This window comes from Bison bison, unplaced genomic scaffold, assembly GCF_000754665.1.
Source record: "Bison bison bison isolate TAMUID 2011002044 unplaced genomic scaffold, Bison_UMD1.0 scf7180017864481, whole genome shotgun sequence".
Taxonomy (NCBI): Eukaryota; Metazoa; Chordata; class Mammalia; order Artiodactyla; family Bovidae; genus Bison; species Bison bison.
Window position 1 is genome coordinate 1,714,163 of NW_011495041.1, and position 12,646 is coordinate 1,726,808.

The window sequence follows — 12,646 nt, forward strand, 5'->3', positions numbered from 1 at the left end:
TTAATGCTGCTAATTAGTTTCTGTCCTTGACTTTTTCCAATTAAAGCATAGAGGCCTTGGTGCTAAACACCTGGGCAGATTACCTAATTAGATGACAGAAACATACACAGTCATTCGTAGGTAATTGTTTTAACTTTCACTGCATCTGTGGTATTAAACACACTGATGGAAAGGGCATACTTTTTGTACCCTACTCGTCAGAATATCAGTTCGTTGGCAAGGAAGCTGGTACTGGTATTGCCTTCTAAACAGACAATGCAGAGTCCCTTTGGGTGAATATGCTCAGAAGTGACAGATTTGAGTTTTCCCCCTCAGACGTAGGAGAAAACACACATGCGAGTCATTCCCACTCTGTCCCTCACACGTTCCTTTGAGGAGGCAGTTTCCTCCGACTGGTCAAGTAGAACTTGAAACTCTCTGTGTGGGTGAACAACCATACTGGGCATTTTGGAAGTGTGCTTTTCGGTTCCAGTGCTGAATAATTTGGGGGGAGCCTCTTTGCTCTACAGGCAGGTTCGGTGGCTCAGGCGGTAAAGAATCTGCCTGCAATGTGGGAGACGTGTGTTTGATCCCTGGGTTAAGAAGATCCCCTCAAGAAAGGAATGGCAACCCACTCCAGTATTCTGGCCTGGAGAATCCCATGGACAGAGGAGCCTGACGGGCTACGGTCCATGGGGTCGTAAGAGCCTAACACGACTGAGCAACTCACAATTTCATTGCTTTAAAGGTGGGATGTATTCTGTGGTTTAGAAATCAGAACTGAAAACCCAACTTCTGCTCTTTTTACATTCTTAAAAGTGGAAAAGACTAAAAGCTACTGGGATCGTTTCAGCTGTGGCCGTGGCACCATGGATCGTTATTCTGAACTCGCAGGCGCACACAGGAAGGGTCGGGTCCAGACAGCGCCTGCACTGGGACCCAGAGGACATCTCTACCCTTCGGAGCACACGACTGGACTCTTGTGTCAGATCTCCACCCACTGTGGCAACTGGCCTCTGTGACCTCAGCCTCACCCAGCCCCTGAGGACCAGCCCAAGGACACCCCTGGCCATTTCCTAAGCCTTCTCTGGCTTTCCTTCCCTTGATTTTGCTGTTATTAATTCCCCTTCCAGTCAGACCTCCTAGCACATCTTCATCCCCTGGGACCCTCTGTCCCCTTTGGGATCCACCTCCCCAAGATGCCCCTTCTGCAAAGCCTTTCCTAGAATTCTCAGTTGACGTGATTTATTTCTCTTGCCCTGGAAACCCTGTAGCTTGTGTTTCTCTCCCATGAGCCTCCGCATTCTGGATTATTATTTATTTTTTAATTGAAGGATAATTGTTTTACAATACTGTGTTGGTTTCTGCCATTCATCAACAGGAATCAATCGTAGGTATACATGTCCTTTTCCTCTTAGTCTCCCTCCCACCTCCCACCCTATCCCACCCCTCTAGGTAGTCATGGAGCACCAGTTTGAGCTCCCTGAGTCATACAACAAATTCCCACTGGCTCTCTCTTTCACATATGGTCGTGGATATGTTTCCACGCTACTCTGTCCATTCATCCCACCTTCCCGTCCCCGCCCTGAGTCCACAAGTCTGTATTCTGTTTTGTCTTAGTGTTATTTGAGGCCCTATCTTAACTATGACATTATCAGCCTCTTCAATAATTTGCTCAGCAAACGTTTACCAAGTGCTTGACACGTGCTAGGTGCTGAGGATTCAGTGATAACAGAATAAACTTCTGCCTGCGTTGACTTTACAGTCCAAGGAGGGCAGAGAGCAAACAAGCAAAGGAACAAATGTATATCATTAGGTCATACAGTGATAATAGCCACGAAGGAAAGAGTATCACTAAACAGAGCGATGGAGGAGATAATTTACAAAATGATGACCCTCAGTGAGCAAGTATGGTTGTCAACTGTATCCATTAGTCTGTCTAATCCTCACAACACAAACTACAAACTACAACTACAAACTAGATACCAGACCTCAGTACGATTCCTGGGTTGGGAAGATCCCTGGAGAAGGGAAAGGCTACCCAATCCAGTATTCTGGCCTGGGTCACAAAGAGTCGGACACGGCTGAGCGACTTCACTTTTTCACTAGTAATCCCATTCTAGAGAAGAGACATTGAGACCAGAGTGGTTAGGAAACTTGGCTGAGGTCACACAGCTGGTCAGTAGCCACCTGCTCACCTTCCCTTCTTCCTTGTCTGGCCACAACAGTGCCTGGAGCACACCTTGGAGTAAAGGCCTTGATGACCTACATGGGTCGCGCATCTGCGGATTTCTTCCTCCGACATGACAGGGTGCTGGGTCAGAAGGGTGGACTTCCTGCAGCCCCAGGAGGACACCTCAATCAGATGAGCCCAGCAGATGCTTGTCCCAAGAATTTGGCGTGGGGCTGAGGCAGGCCTTAGGGGTGGCTGGATATGAACCGGGACATGGCTGCCAGAGGTGGTCTTTCCTGCAGGGGAAGCGTGAGAAGCAGGCACAGGGCGGGAGGCACGCCCCCCCCCCCATCTCCTCCCACAGCACCTGTTCTCTCCACCAGCCACGCTTACCATCCACCTTGCAGTCAGACCCCCACTTTCTGGAAATCTGTCTAGTCCTGTTCGCACAGCCTAGAGCTTACTGTTGGGAGTTGGTGGTTGAATAAATGGATGCGTGGATGAATGAATGCTGGGGAGAGAAGGCCTAACTACATCAGGGAATCATCTGGAGAAGGGGTTAAAATGTTAGTTCTCCGGCCTCATACTGATTTAGTCAGTCCCAGGGAGAGCCTGAGAATCTGCTTAGTTATAAGCCCTACAGCTATTCTGATACAGGGAGTGTGAGAATTACAGAGTTCGATCAGCTACAGTCTCCTGGGTCTGCTAATAACGCCAGCTCTCTGACAGCCTCACCTGTAGCACACTGACTTTGTGCCAGGCTTGTGCTCAGACCCTCACATGTGTTTTTCACCCTGAGTGAGAGTTCTGCGAGGTGGTGGTCCTCTGGTTTGACAGTGTCAGATCACAGGCATATTAAGTCCCTGGCCACGGCCTCCGGGTGAGGTGCCCACAGGAGCGCTCTGGCCCTGGGCTCTTTTGAGCATCCTCTCCTTGTTTGGAGATGTCTCCATCCCCTGAGTCTGCTCCTCCTCCAGGAAGCACCCAGACACTTGCTTTCCCAGCCTCTCGGTGCCACCTGAGACCTGGCCCCACCAATCAAACGTCCCAACTAGAAGTTTGATTCAGGACCAGCCGACACCAAGAAGTGTGATCTGCATGGACCCTTGGGGGCAGCCCTGGCAGAGTTTCTAGCACTGAATGCGGTGTCCAGTGTCCCCGATATGAACTTTGGGGGTCTCTGCCCAGCAGGAGTGGCGCAGGCCTTCACTGCAGCACCCTGCAATGCACTGTGTGCTATGCTCTTGTCTGTGGAGTTGTTGTTCTGGGCGTCTGTTCCTGTGTAAGCTATCACTCCAGAACCTAGAGGCTGAAAGCAATGGCAATATTTATTTTGCATGTCAATCTGCAACTTGGGAAAGGCTCACAAGGACAATCATTTCTGTTCCACTCAGACTTGAAGGCATGACTTTCTATTCAAATAACCAGTACAAGGCAAGCGGGCGGGATGGTGAGGCTGAGTAGCTGGAGTGTCTTCACCCTGTAGGTAGGAGCTGTGCCTGATGACCCACCTCAGATTCTGATACAGGAATTTCCAGTGTGTGCAAAGAGGGTAAATGACCCAGGATTTAAACGATACAGTGTAATTATGCAGAACTGTTGTTGTTTAGTCATTAAGTCATGTATATGACTCTTTGTGACCACATGGACTGCAGCATGCCACGCTCCTCTGTCCTCCACTCTCTCCCCAAGTTTGCTCAGATTCATGTCCATTGAGTTGGTGATATTATTTGATATCTAATCACCTCATCCTTATGAAGAATAATGACAGGCAATTCTTGGTCTGCTTGGGTTTCTATAACAAAATACCAAAGGCTGAGTAGTTTAAGCAATAGAAATGTATTTGTCATTATTCTAGAAACTGAGGAGTCCAAGATCAAGGTGCTGGCAAGATGAGTTTCATTCTGAGGTCTCCTTCCTTGACTTACAGGGGACTACCATCTTGTTACATACTCCTATGACTCTCTTCTTTGTGTGTGAGCTCAAGTGGGGAGAGAGAACAAGCTCTCTGGTGTCTCTTCCTTTTCTTATAAGGGCACTAATTCCATCATGAGGGCCTCACCCTCATGACTTTTTTAACCCCAGTCACTTTCCAAAGGTCCCACCTCCAAATACCATCACATCAGGGTTTAGGACAACAACTTACAAATTCTACAGGGCAGCAGGGACACAAACATTAGTCCATAATAACAGTGGATGTACAATGAAATTGCTAACCTACCTAAAGGTCAACCCTATTACTATCCCTTTTCACATCTGATCAATCATCTGAGAATTTGAGGAGATAATGTGAAATGTAGGAGTATGTAGATTGTGCTTACTGAGTTCAAGAGGTTGGATGGGAAGCGAAGCAAAGTGAAAGTTGCTCAGTCACGTCCAACTCTTTGTGACCTTATGGACTATGCAGTTCATGGAATTCTCCAGGCCAGAATACTGGAGTGGGTAGCCTTTCCCTTCTCCAAGGGATCTTCCTAGCCCAGGGATAGAACCTGAGTCTCCTGCATTGCAGACGGATTCTAGATTTCACATACTGAGTTCAAGGGGTTGGCTATATTTCATAATTACATCTTATGGTCTTTGGTGTAGAGACTTGAATTCAGAGATTGCAAATGAGATAATGAAAAAACAAGTTGGCATTTAAATATTACAAGCTTTCACATAAACTTCTAGATTTATTACTTTTCTTGAAACCTTGCAAGACCTGGTTCAGTGATGATATGCATGAAAAAGAGGCTCTTTCATCAATTAATTGAGCAGATCAATTAATTAATCAATTGTTGCTGTTGCTCAAACAACAGGGAGGGAACACAGCCCTGACCATCAACAAAAAATTGGATTAAAGACTTACTGAGCATGGCCCTGCCCATCAAAACAAGACCCAGTTTCCCCTACAGTCAGTCTCTCCCATCAGGAAGCTTCCATAAACATTATTCTGTCAGAAGGTGGACAGAATGAAAACCACAGTCACAGAAAACTAATCAAACTGATCACATGGACCACAGCCTTGTCTAATTCAATGAACCTATGAGCCATGCTGTGTAGGGCCACCTAAGACAAACAGGTCATGGTGGAGAGTTCTGACAAAACGTGGTCCACTGGAGAAGAGAATGGCAAACCACTTCAGTATTCTGCCTTGAGAACCCCATGAACAGTATGAAAAGGCAAAAAGATAGGACACTGAAAGATGATCTCCTCAGGTTGGTAGGTGCCCAATATGCTACTGGAGAAGAGTGGAGAAATAAAGCATGAAGATACAGAGCCAAAGCAAAAACAATGCCCAGTTGTGGATATGACTGGTAATAGAAGTAAAGTCCGATGCTGTAAAGAGCAATATCGCATAGGAACCTAGAATGTCAGGTCCAGGAATCAAGGTAAATTAGAAGTGGTCAAGCAGGAGATGGCAAGAGTGAACATTGACATTTTAGGAATCAGTAAACTAAAATGGACTGGATTGGGCAAATTTAGTTCAGATGACCATTATATCTACTACTGTGGGCAAGAATCCCTTAGAAGAAATGGAGTAGCTCTAGTAGTCAACAAAAGAGTCCAAAATACAGTACTTGGGTGCAATCTCAAAAATGACAGAATGATCTCTGTTCATTTCCAAGGCAAACCATTCAATATCACAGTAATCCAAGTCTATGCTCCAACCAGTAAAGCTGAAGAAGCTGAAATTGAACAGTTCTATGAAGACCTGCAAGACCTTCTAGAACTAACACCCCAAAAAGATGTCCTTTTCATCACAGGGGACTAGAATGCAAAAGTAGAAAGTCAAGAGATACCTGGAATAACAGGCATTTTTGGCCTTGGAGTACAAAATGAAGCAGGGCAAAGACTGACAGAGTTTTGCCAAGAGAATGCACCCGTCATAGCAAACACAAGAGAAGACTCTACACGTGGACATCACCAGATGGTCAATACTGAAATCAGGTTGGTTATATTTTTTTGCAGCCAAAGATGGAGAAGCTCTATACGGTCAGCAAAAATAAGACCAGGAGCTGATAGTGGCTCATACCATGAACTCCTTATTGCCAAATTCAGACTTAAATTGAAGAAAGTAGAGAAAACCACTAGACCATTCAGGTATGACCTAAATCAAATCCCTTATGATTATACAGTGGAAGTGACAAATAGATTCAAGGAATTAGATCTGATAGACAGAGTGCCTAAAGAACTATGGATGGAGGTTCATGACATTGTACAGGAGGCAGTGATCAAGACCATCCCCAAGAAAAAGAAATGCAAAAAGGCAAGATGGTTGTCTGAGGAGGCCTTACAAATAGCTGAGAAAAGAAGAGAAGGGAAAGGCCAAGGAGAAAAGGAAAGATATACTCATTTGAATGCAGAGTTTCAAAGAATAGCAAGGAGAGATAAGAAAGCCTTCCTCAGTGATCAGTGCAAAGAAATAGAGGAAAACAATAGAATGGGAAAGACTAGAGATCTCTTCAAGAAAATTAGAGATATCAAGGGAATAGTTCATGCAAAGAGGGGCGTAATAAAGGACAAAAATGGTATAGACCTAACAGAAGCAGAAGATATTAAGTGGTGAGAATACCCAGAAGAACTATACAAAAAACATTTTCATGACCCAGATAACCACAGTGGTGTGATCACTCACCTAGAGCCAGACATCCTGGAATGCGAAGTCAAGTGGGTCTTAGAAAGCATCACTATGAACAAAGCTAGTGGAGGTGATGGAATTCCAGTGGAGCTATTTCAAATCCTAAAAGATGATGCTGTGAAAGTGCTGCACTCAATATGCCAGCAAACTTGGAAAAGTCAGCAGTGGCCACAGGACTGGAAAAGCTGTTTTCACTCCAATCCCAAAGAAAGACAATGCCAAAGAATACTTCAACTGCTGAAAAATTGACTCATCTCACATGCTAGCAAAGTAATGCTCAAAATTCTGCAAGCCAGGCTTCAAAAATATGTGAACCATGAACCTCCAGATGTTCAAACTGAATTTAGAAAAGGCAGAGAAACCAGAGATCAAATTGCCAACACCTGTTGGATCATCGAAAAAGTAAGAGAGTTCCAGAAAAACATCTACTTCTGCTTTATTGACTACACCAAAGCCTTTGACTGTGTACATCACAACAAACTGTGGAAAATTCTTAAAGAGATGGGAATACCAGACCACTTTACCTGCCTCCTGAGAAATGTGTATGCAGGTCAAGAAGCAACAGTTAGAACTGGACATGGAACAGCAGACTGGTTCCAAATTGGGAAAGGAGTACATCAAGGCTGTATATTGTCACCTGCTTATTTAACTTATATGCAGAGTACATCATGTGGAATGCCAGTCTGGATGAAACACAAGCTGGAATCAAGATTGCTGGGAGAAATATCAGTAACCTCAGATACGCAGATGATACCACCCTTATGGCAGAAAGTGAAAAGGAACTAGAGAGCCTCTTGATGAAAGTGAAAGAGGAGAGTGGAAAAAGTTGGCTTAAAGCTCAACATTAAGAAAAATGAAGGTCATGTCATCTGGTCCCATCACTTCATGGCAAATAGATGGGGAAACAATGGAAACAGTGACAGACTTTATTTTCTTGGGCTCCTAAATCAGTGCAGATGGTGACTGTAGCCATGAAATTAAAAGATGCTTGCTCTTTAGAAGGAAAGTTATGACCAACCTAGACAGCATATTAAAAAGCAGAGACAATACTTTGCCAACAAAGGTCCATCTAGTCAAGGCTATGGTTTTTCCAGTGGTCATGTATGAATGTGAGAGGTAGACCATAGAGAAAACTGAACACCAAAGAACTGATACTCTTGAACTGTGGTGTTGGAGAAGACTCGTGAGAGTCCCTTGGACTGCAAGGAGATCCAACCAGTCCATCCTAATGGAAATCAGTCCTGAAAATTCATTGGAAGGACTGATGCTGAAGCTGCAACTCCAATACTTTGGCCACCTGATGTGAAGAGCTGACGTATTGGAAAAGACCCTGATGCTGGGAAACATTGAGGGCAGGAGGAGAAGGGGACGACAGAGGATGAGATGGTTGGATGGCATCACTGACTCAATGGACATTGAGTTTGAGTAGCCTCCAGGAGTTGGTGATGGACAGGGAGGCCTGGCGTGCTGCAGTCCATGGGGTTGCAAAAATTTGGACATGACTAAATGAATGAATTGAACCAAACTGATCAATTAATTTTGCTTAACATGAAACAGGAAATCTCCTTAGAAACTTTAAAAGTATATTAATGTGAAAGACTCTGAAAAGTCTTAAAGGTGTTCGCTTAATCTTGTCTAACTGCTTGTTTCTCAAATATATTTGGAACCTCTTTTTACAGGGAAGAATGGCTGAAGTCATTGAAAGCTGCCCACTTCTGTTCATTCTAGTCTCCACCTGTCTTCAGTGGGACTCCCTGGGTAACCAACTGAGAGGGGGATTTGTAGTCAGGATTATTTTGGAGAGTGGTCTCAAGAACATGGGCGCCCCATGTGGCGCAGTGGTAAAGAATCCCCATGCCAATGCAAGAGATGCAGGTTTGATCCCTGATTCAGGAAGATCCCCTGGAGAGGGTAATGGCAACCCTCCAGTATTCTTGCCTGGGAAATCCCACAGACAGAAGAACCTGGTGGGCTATCGTCCATGGGGTCACAAACAGATAACAACAACTCTGGATCGTTACTGGTAATGGCAGGAAGGAGAAAGGATTGGTTGGAGAAACTGAATAACAGTGAGGTGAATCGGTCACAACCAAGGTCTCGGCCCGTCCCAGAGGAGGAGGTAAGATGGTCTTTCAGGCCTGTCGTGTCTCAAGAGAATGGAGGCAGAACTTTATATCCCACTTTGACCATCCCTGGACATGGGCTATCCCCAGGAAGGGGTGTGACCTTGGGCAAAATGGCAGTTTTCAGCTGAGGACAGTTCCCAGAGAATGACTTTGCAGAGCGCCACCAGCATCCACAGTCTGAGCAGTGTGTTCATCCCGTAGGGCATCTGGGCAGCATACCACAGTAACCACTACACCACCACCCCATTACCTCTCTGAGCCTGAAGCCAGGGTCATTTGTCATTTGTAGTCGCCCTTGAACTGTTGTTTGTCTGATGGTAGAGATATGTCTCTAGCAGGATTTGCGCTTCCCAGGTGGCTCAGTAGTAAAGAATCTACTTGCAATGCAGGAGACACAGATTCCATCGTTGGGTCAGGAAGATCCCCTGGAGGAGAAAACGGCAACCCACTCCAGTATTCTTGCCTGGGAAACCCCATGGACAGAGAAGCCTGGCAGGTTGCAGTCCAAGGGGTTGCAAAGGGTTGGACACAACTCCGTGACTGAGCATGCATGCCGTTAGCAGAAGTGACAACAGAATACCCAGGAAAAGCTGTCTCTTTCAAGAAAAATGGGCGAAGACATTGGTCCTTTTGGAAGTGAAGAATATTCATTCCTGTGTAACTGATTTGCAAACACTCCACCCACTCCATTCATCCATATCATATGCCGGCCACCATAAATATTTGAGTGCATACCCGGGGAATGCTTGGGCCTGGCTAGGAGTCCGAGGGGCAATTAGTTCAACCAGAACCAAGGTTCCTCTGACTGCACTGGTCTTCACATCTGTCCCTAAGATGGACCAGGCCTGACTGGAAGGGCTTTTTAATGGAGTTCCTCTAGAGGCACTGATTCTGCAGAGTTTGCAATGGATTCTTTTAGTGTCCTGTTGTCATGTGATGTATTTCTGTGCAGCACATCACCCCAAAATTTAGTGGCTGGCTTCAAACAATAACAACGTACTAGTTCCCTGGGTTCTATGGTTTAAGAGCTGAGAAGGGGCTTAGCAGGCTACTCTGCTCCAGGCAATGTCAGATCGGATCATATATGTGGCTGCATCCAGTTGAGGCTGAAATGTCCAAAATACCCACTCATCCCCCTGTCCTCTCTCTACACGGCCTCACCATCCAGGACTCCGCCTTATGACATAGCAGATGAGCAGCGAGAGCAAAGGACCCGGAATGGGTGCCAGGTGACTCTGCCCCTGTGTTATTGGTCAATGCCGCTCTTAAGACCAGCTCAGAGTCAATGGGAGAAGCTGAAATAGACTCCACCCCTCAGTGGAGGCGCAGGAAGAGAGGATGGCCATCTTAAATGCACTATAGTGACAACCCTCTCATTCCTATAGATTTCTGATGAATCGTTATTAGAAGCAGCTTTTTTTAAAAAGGGGCATATACTCATCCCTTTCATGTACCCTGAGTCTGGAAGCACACTTTTGGGAAACTCTTTCCAAAATACTCTTCTACAGACATAGAGAGATGGGCTGTCTCCTGGGAGGGTTTTTTCTATGCCACCCTAGGTAGGAGTCAACAGGCGTGTGAATTTCAGCATCAGGAGGCCTTGCTGTTTGGCTTCACTGCTGCTGCTGCTAAGTCGCTTCAGTCGTGTCCGACTCTGTGCGACCCCAGAGACGGCAGTCCACCAGGCTCCGCCATCCCTGGGATTCTCCAGGCAAGAACACTGGAGTGGGTTGCCATTTCCTTCTCCAGTGCATGAAAGTGAAAAGTGAAAGTGAAGTCGCTCTGTTGTGTCCGACTCTTCGTGACCTCATGGACTGCAGCCTACCAGGCTCCTCTGTCCATGGGATTTTCGAGGCAAGAGTACTGGAGTGGGGTGCCATCGCCTTCTCCATTTTGTTTCACATCCCCCGCCTAACTGCATTAGCTTCTCCCAGTTGTGACCATCACCATCGCCATCATGTCACCATTATTCATCATCAGGGCAGGCCCTTTATTAGGCACCCAATGGCTTGTCCAGTGGTGCTGGGAGATGGAGTGCAAATACAGGAAGGCTCAGAGCAGGCCTGCCTGGGGTGATGCCCAAGGCTGAATCGGAGGTTCCAGAACCCCTACGGAGGCCACACAGGCCAGAACATGAAGGTTGAATGAGCACCGCAATGCATAGCCAGGGGCTCACACCATGTAAGCTCATCAGAGGCGACAGGATCAGAGGACCACAGCATAGCACTTTTTTTTTCTTCTTCTGAAATTTAATTTTCATTTTATCTTGGAATATAGTTGATTTACAATATCATGTTCATTTTAGGTATATAGCAAAGTGATTCAATTATGCATATACATACATCCATTCTTTTTCAGGTTCATTTACCATATAGGTCATTACAGAGTACTGAGTAGAGTTCCCCATGTTATATAGTAGGTCCTTGTTGATTATCTCTTTTGTATAGAGCAGTCTGTATATGCTAATTTCAAACTCCTAGTTTATCCCCCATCCTCCGCACCAAACAGCATCGCATTTTGCCTTCAAGTTCTCCTGGTCCTGCTGGTTACTGGGGCTCCAGTTCAGTTGTCAGAAAATTAATTCACAGAAAAACTCTTTGCAGAAACTGGGAAATAGATTCCTCAGTCTGGGTCTGAACAGATTTTGGCTTCTCCACCGAAAGCAGAGACACACTAGGGGCAGGACGTCCGTCTGCAGACAGAGAGGACAGGGAAACTCATACACAGGGCCGAACTCACGCGTTCATATGTAAAAACGTGATGGGCAAGTGCTTGACCCAGAAACGCGAAGCCGCAGCAGGGCCAACATACAGCTGTGCTGGGCCAACGGATTAACTGCAGTGAAAAGACTGGAACGGAACTCTAGTGAATCTACAGGGAGATGAAGACTTCCATACATTATCTGTCAATTTAGCAAGTTACTGAGTTGATCACTTGGCTAGTGCACGATGCGGCTGGCAGCTTTTTGCAACTCAGCGCATTTCCACGTGCCACTTGAGACCCCGAGCACATTTTCTCATTGGAGATGACCAGTTAGTTGCTACCTCACAAGGTAAGGCGAGGTAGGAGAAAGTACTTTGGAAAATGTAAAGTGTGTAAAAATATTAGTCTTTACAAACAGAAACAGACTCACAGGTTTCAAGAACGAGCTTATGGTTGCCGGGAGAAGAGAAGGCTGGGGAGGGGGGAGGCATAGTTAGGGAGTTTGGGATGGACATGTACACACTGCTGTATTTAAACTGGATAACGAACAAGGACCAGCTATATAGCACAGGGAACTCTGCTCAATGTTGTGCGGCAGTCTGGATGGGAGAGGAGTTTGGGGAGAATGGATACCTGTATCTATACGGCTCAGGCCCTTCACTGTTCCCCCAAAACTATTAATAGCCAACACTGTATGTTAATCGGCTATACCCCAATACAAAATAAAAAAGTTAAAAAAATTAGTCTTTCAAGAGAGGAAATAGATGGGGAAACAGTGGAAACAGTGGCAGACTTTATTTTTTGGGCTCCAAAGTCACTGCAGATGGTGACTGCAGCCATGAAATTAAGAGATGTTTGCTTGGCAGGAAAATTATGACCAGCCTAGATAGCATATTAAAAGCAGAGACATTACTTTGCCAACAAAGGTCCGTCTAGTCAAGGCTATGGTTTTTCCAGTGGTCATGTATGGATGTGAGAGTTGGACTGTGAAGAAAGCTGAGTGCCGAAGAATTGATGCTTTTGAACTGTGGTGTTGGAGAAGAC